The sequence below is a fragment of the Electrona antarctica genome, assembly GCF_951216825.1.
Source record: "Electrona antarctica genome assembly, chromosome: 23".
Taxonomy (NCBI): Eukaryota; Metazoa; Chordata; class Actinopteri; order Myctophiformes; family Myctophidae; genus Electrona; species Electrona antarctica.
In genome coordinates, this window is record NC_136804.1 from 33,706,545 (window position 1) to 33,714,303 (window position 7,759).

The following is a 7,759-nucleotide window of genomic DNA, read 5'->3' on the forward strand; positions in this document are numbered from 1 at the left end:
TCCGCATTCCATTGTTACAATGGGAGTCAACGCTAGTGTCGCCACTGTTACTATTCCACTCAGGTTTGAATGGCCCAACAATGAAATGGGGTTAAAGTGGTTAAACTGATGTGTACGTAAGCCTTGCCGAGCCATGAGGCCCATATAGGGCCTGTTTCTGTAGCGTGAGGCAGCTTGATGTACAAGTACACCCCCTGGACATGACGCTATAGTATGTCGCAGGGACTTACCCCCAATCCCAACCCTTGATGCTGAGAGCCAAGCAGGGAGGCATTGGGTCCCGTTTCTGGTCTGGTATGACCCGGCTGGGGATCGAACCCCGACCGCAAGGCCACTGAGCTGATGTGTAAAGCGATATAAACTCATTTTGCTGGGAACACGTTGGAACCCCTTCGAGGATCCCACTTGGATCCAACCTGTACTTATCCAACCTGTACATATTTTATTTTTACCTTTTAGGATGATTAGAATTTAGTTGTTATTTTTTCATGTCATGATTATGAATTGAATACCCAGGACCTGAATGGAAACAAGACCGCAAGGACTTTTTTCTGATTTCATTTCTGTTTGACCGTACCCTGTACTGATACATTTCTGCCAATAAAGTATTCATCAATCAAACTTTGCACCTCACTTTGACGACCAATGACCTAAACAACTAGCTTTGTTAACACATGGCTACATTGCTTTGTCAAAGCTGAAAGTAGCAACAAAATGATGTGACATTTCCTCCAGAAAATCAAATTTTATTAATCAATCAAATGATTTGTTTTCACAACGGACAACATATTACACAAAATGAGAGGGTTTAACAGTAGCAATCACATGACAACCATCATGGGAAGCATGTGTTCAGCATTTTGCTGTTGCATGTTTTGTGAAATCTTGCAACGAGCAAAAACATTGACAATATTAGATCTACAAGCTTGCATCGCAACACATTGCAAATTTGTAGATGTTTGCTATTCGTCGTATGACGAAATACATAGGGCATAAGTGGCTAAAATGAAAACAAACAAGGTTCAGTCCCACATGGAGACTGATTCAGCTATAAGGCACAATATAGTGTTAGATCTGCTCCTCCCGTCACGTTCTCTGTCAGCTGGCCGTCCAACCTGGAGTCATACAGAGCAGTGGTTCTCAAGCACTTTCACGTCACAAGGACCCCCAGATCACACAAGGTCACAAGGACCCCCAGATCACACAAGGTCACAAGGACCCCCAGAACACACAAGGTCACAAGGACCACACAAGGACCACACAAGGACCACACAAGGTCACAAACACCTCCTTCTAGTGACAAAACAGTGAGCATAGCATTGAATGATCCACCAGCATTATGCACTACTGAATGACAATTGAATGTTAAAGCGTAGATCAATTACTGACCGACTAGCCATCATCATTACATACACTCTGTTCTTTTCAGACAAAACTAGGACAATGACTATGTTTTAATGACAATGGAACACCATCCGTATGCACCACTTTGACTGCATTACATGTGAATGGTAAAGCCATAGAAGACTAATTAATGTATCACACGGTGTGATACATGGGTGTGGCAAGAAGTAATCAGACTAACCTGTGAAAGAACACTGGCGAAACTACTGACATAGCCAACATTGTCTACAGGGTGTGTAGGATGGGTGACAAATTCCAAATGTACTTTGTCAATGAATTTAGCTTTCTCTCTCCATTCTGTCATAAACTAAATAAAACCAAACCAAAACAGGGGGTAGAGTGGCTGGATGGTAACTGCAAGGTTGCCAGTTCGAACCTGGGCTCCCCCAGAGTTGGTGTCGAAGTGTCCTTGCACTATATATTTCTAAAACTATGAAATATTTCAAAGATTTCTTTTCATGCAAACATGTCCACCGTAAGATGAACCTAAATAGGTTTGAATGGGGTTTCTAGGTGTAAGTATGTAGGACTAGTAGCATGGCAAAGTTTGTGTTTTAAATACGTCGTAATTTCTCCCCCAGGTACATTATATATTTAAACTATTTTCAGCAATGGTACACTTGTTTTTTCAGTGGGTAGATCTTGTTGAGCTGGTCATTTTTAAAGTAGATCTCACGTCATAAATGTGTGGGCACCCCTGGTCTACACTCTACTACTCTATTTGTTGTATTTTATATTCAGCTCATCTAAATGATTCTCACTACCAGTCTAATGTTAATAACAGCGACTACACTGAGTTTTCATACTCATACAAGTTATTTCATATAACATTTAGGTGAACCCGTTTTCTTTTTTAAATATTTAATATTTCATTACATTTCTTCTGAAAAATAAAAATATTAATTTAAATTAAGACACATTATTCGTTAGTGTTATTTATTAGGACTTACTTAGTGTTATATTATTGTGTTATTATTCATGTTCACACCAGAAAATGAAATGGATGTAGTGCTGACATTGTAAAGTGTAATGCGAATGTATTTCAGGGTGTTGGTGGATGTCATGTATTTAAGTTTACCCACATTAGCTATTCGCATTGCTTAATAAAATATTCAAGCCTGCTAGCTTTTTAATATGCAATATTTAATTTAATTATATATTTCTAAATGGAAAGTCCCACAATTGTCTGTTGTTGTGAAATGAATGGGAAGCAAAAATGTTTCCCTTATGTTGTATTTCAATCAGTTACATTAGTTTACCTGAATGTAGTAAACATTTTTAGTAATGTATATTTATTACTTCCTGCTTAGGCCTACTTCACTTTTTAAAGTAGTGTTGAATACTGAACCTTGAGTGAGTTAGGTTGTGATTGGTGGTGATGGTTCTATTGTTCTCCTCTTTGGCCAATCATTGCAAGCCTCCGCCTCAGGCTCTCTAGTATAAGAAGAGTGTAGTTGTAACGTCTCCACAACTCCTCTCCAGAGTATCAATCATTTCGAACCAGAACTGACTGTGGACTCCAGACTTCAAGTGAAGATGAACAACAACAACAACAATTCTGCTCCTGAGGAGGGAGTGATGCTAGCAGACAGAATGGCTCGACAGGAAGAGGAGCTCACCTGTCCTGTTTGCTGCAACATCTTTAAACATCCTGTTATCCTGTCGTGTAGCCACAGCTTCTGCAGCGCCTGTCTGCAGCAATGGTGGACGGTGAACAAGAACAGGGACTGTCCTGTTTGCACAACAATGAATACCCTATGTGATCACTTTGACTCACTTGAAATACTACCTGAGGTTAATACTTTGTGTGAGTACTTTAATGTACTACAAATACAAAGAGGAAACTTTGTGTGAGTAATTTAGTACTGCATATACTACAAGACATAGTAATTAGTAGTGTGTTGTAGTAGTGTAGATCATTTGAATACTATATCAGTTTGTAACCACCTTTACACCTTGTTTGAGCTTGTATAGGTGTGCTATTTTTGATAGCATCCCTATTCCCCCAGAATAGGGATGGTGCTGGTGTTCAAGGTGTTAATTTAGTAAAAAATACTAAGGCAGGATTGAATCAATTAACATGTTTTGTCAAAAAAAATAAAAACACCACATAGACATCCATTGACATATGCATTACATGGCTTGTTAGTTAGTATTACAGTACACATGTCTGGGACACGTATACAAAAGGAGATTATATGATTATATGGCCAGGGAGTCATTTTTACTAAATCATTGGAACAGATTGAGCACCCCAACCTTTATGAACACATCTGTGAAGAAAGCTATTTTCAACTTGTGTTATGACCTTCTGATGATACTGATATGACAATATGAGAATCAGTGTTTGTCCACATTCGTCAGGAATTAAAATGCCATATTCATTATATTAATGAATGAATATGCATGCACTAGTGGTGCAATTGCAACTCGTCTCTGTGTGTTAACGTGTGTTGTTTGAACAGATTATCACATTATATTATTCATCATTTGTTTAGATCATCATAGAGTGCATTGCAAAGTGAAATATGTACTGTGTTATACCAGTCAACATTCCTATTTTTCTTCTTTTTCAAATAAAGGTTTGACAGCTACAGTTCCTTTGTGTGTTCATTACAGAGAGTACATCACATGATCACAACACATCTGTTTCAGCCACGGTTTCACCTCATTTAATTATGGGCATCTTGTACTGTGAACAATACAGTGTTTTAATGACAATGGAACACCATCCTTATGCACCACTTTGACCGCATTGCATGTGAATGGTAAAGCCATAGCAGACCAATCAATGTATCACACCCACCCAACAAGTAATCAGGCACTTGTGAGGCCTCATTCACACGTATCAAACGGATGTTCTTAGCTGTCTCTGAATAATGGCTGCCACAATGCAATTCCAATGGGAGTCACATGGTTTGACCAAACATTTGTGTTTGATGAGGCTGCAATCAGCAATAAAACACAAATGTTTGGCCAAACCAAAAATATCGAACAGATCCGTCTTGAGCACATGACTATAGAGATACTGTGTAGTGATTTGCGGGATTTTTGGACAAAATCTGGAGGAGTAATATTAAAAGATGTGTTTTACAAAAGTCGACCTCCTGGTGGCGCTATAACAGGCCGTTCTGAAAAACTGATGGACGGAGTGCAAAACATACTCTATCCCCTCCCCATGCCTTCGGCCTGGTGGAGACAATAAGGGATAGATTGATACCACATGGGCCAAAGTAGCACTAATTCCAGAGACCTTCCCTGATCCACTGCTTACAACAGGTGACAGTCAGTCTGTGTCCTATGAGACAGACTGAGTAGAAAATAATTGTGCCATTTTATCATGATTATTATTATTGAGGATAGGTTGAAAAGTGAAGATTGAAGATAGGTTGAAAAGTGGTGAAGTGGTCCTTTACACATTGTAGTGCATTGAGCTTGTAGATCAGCTACAGTATGTTTGAATCAGAGTGTAGAGTAGGAGAGTAGCGACACGCTTTGATCTCGCCACAAAGCGGGTGCCTATGGGCTATAGTTCCAAACATTGCTCCTATGGCTGGAACTATCCCAAGGGGCCAGTGAGGCTATTCAACGTTGAAGCACTGGGCCCTAGTGGTATGAGGAGGGACTACAAGCGGACCCGTGGATTCATGACCGGGAAACCCCGTGCAGCTGGGCTTTAACATTGAGCGCTCGGTTGCACTTCCGCATTTGACCACCAAAATGTGGTGGTCAAATGCGGAAGTAGACGTTCTGAGACGGTACTTCCGGCAGTCTTCCGGGTGCTTCAAAACGCCACTGAGCAACTTCCACTGACATGAATAGCTGGGGGGGGCGGAGCTTCACGCCAGTTCAGTCTCTATCCTTTTATATACTCTATGAACTATCCCATTGAGATAAAACGAGCACTTCCGCATTCCATTGTTACAATGGGAGTCAACGCTAGTGTCGCCACTGTTACTATTCCACTCAGGTTTGAATGGCCCAACAATGAAATGGGGTTAAAGTGGTTAAACTGATGTGTACGTAAGCCTTGCCGAGCCATGAGGCCCATATAGGGCCTGTTTCTGTAGCGTGAGGCAGCTTGATGTACAAGTACACCCCCTGGACATGACGCTATAGTATGTCGCAGGGACTTACCCCCAATCCCAACCCTTGATGCTGAGAGCCAAGCAGGGAGGCATTGGGTCCCGTTTCTGGTCTGGTATGACCCGGCTGGGGATCGAACCCCGACCGCAAGGCCACTGAGCTGATGTGTAAAGCGATATAAACTCATTTTGCTGGGAACACGTTGGAACCCCTTCGAGGATCCCACTTGGATCCAACCTGTACTTATCCAACCTGTACATATGTTATTTTTACCTTTTAGGATGATTAGAATTTTGTTGTTATTTTTTCATGTCATGATTATGAATTAAATACCCAGGACCTGAATGGAAACAAGACCGCAAGGACTTTTTTCTGATTTCATTTCTGTTTGACCGTACCCTGTACTGATACATTTCTGCCAATAAAGTATTCATCAATCAAACTTTGCACCTCACTTTGACGACCAATGACCTAAACAACTAGCTTTGTTAACACATGGCTACATTGCTTTGTCAAAGCTGAAAGTAGCAACAAAATGATGTGACATTTCCTCCAGAAAATCAAATTTTATTAATCAATCAAATGATTTGTTTTCACAACGGACAACATATTACACAAAATGAGAGGGTTTAACAGTAGCAATCACATGACAACCATCATGGGAAGCATGTGTTCAGCATTTTGCTGTTGCATGTTTTGTGAAATCTTGCAACGAGCAAAAACATTGACAATATTAGATCTACAAGCTTGCATCGCAACACATTGCAAATTTGTAGATGTTTGCTATTCGTCGTATGACGAAATACATAGGGCATAAGTGGCTAAAATGAAAACAAACAAGGTTCAGTCCCACATGGAGAGACTGATTCAGCTATAAGGCACAATATAGTGTTAGATCTGCTCCTCCCGTCACGTTCTCTGTCAGCTGGCCGTCCAACCTGGAGTCATACAGAGCAGTGGTTCTCAAGCACTTTCACGTCACAAGGACCCCCAGATCACACAAGGTCACAAGGACCCCCAGATCACACAAGGTCACAAGGACCCCCAGACCACACAAGGTCACAAGGACCTCCTTCTAGTGACAAAACAGTGAGCATAGCATTGAATGATCCACCAGCATTATGCACTACTGAATGACAATTGAATGTTAAAGCGTAGATCAATTACTGACCGACTAGCCATCATCATTACATACACTCTGTTCTTTTCAGACAAAACTAGGACAATGACTATGTTTTAATGACAATGGAACACCATCCGTATGCACCACTTGATGTCCTTTAGCTTATTCCACGGCTGTGGATTTGAGAAATGTGTAACACTATATTTAATGATATTTCATTAATTGATCTAATGACCATGTTGTGTTGGTTCCACCCACACTAGTAACGTGACCCATGGGTGTCTACTTAAGTGGGTGGATCACTGACATCTTGAGTTTGACCAGATGAAGAGCCTTGGCTCGAAACGTCGTCAATAAACTTATCCTTCGGAGCATATGAGTGTGCGGCTTCCTCTCTTTTCCTATGTTACTTTTTGAACCCAGCACCTCCATGAAGTGATGTGCGTATTTTACTATAGTTTCCATTTGTTATTTTATAAACATGTTTTTCCATTCCATTAAGATCATGGTGGATTTTGGCACTTTCTCTAAAGCATTAACATGAATTTTTACCTCCAAAATTGGCCTCAAGACAGTTGGTCCAAACCTCACCAAAGGACCCCTTAAATGGGAATTGAACCCATAATGTTGGCATTGTGGGCCAAGTGTCTTTACGGAGCATGCTACAAAGTGCTGTGTGGTTCTAACCATTACTATTTTTCTTTCTCAATGTAGAATTATATTATTACATTCATAGGCTATTTAAGTTTTACTTGTTAAGCTTTACTTGTTGACTGTTTACTTTACTTGTGAGCTGTTTATGATAGCTAGCTGCTGTATCAATCACTGCTAGATAAACTGGTAGTTAATTCACCTGAACATTTACTAAATATTTATATGAACAAACAATACAAACTATACATTAGGGGTACTTTTCAAGTTTATGATCAACTTTTCCTTCTTCTATAAACTGGTGTTCGCTTTGTCAACTATGCTACTATATCCTTGGGTGGCACCATGTGTGTTATTATCCTTGCATCTTTGACCTATAAATACAGCTTGACAGCTTTTCATATTGATGTGGAGATGATGGTAATAGAAGGGATTCTGAACTGATGAACATCATGAGGAAATACCTGGAAATCTGATCCCATCCCCAAAACCACC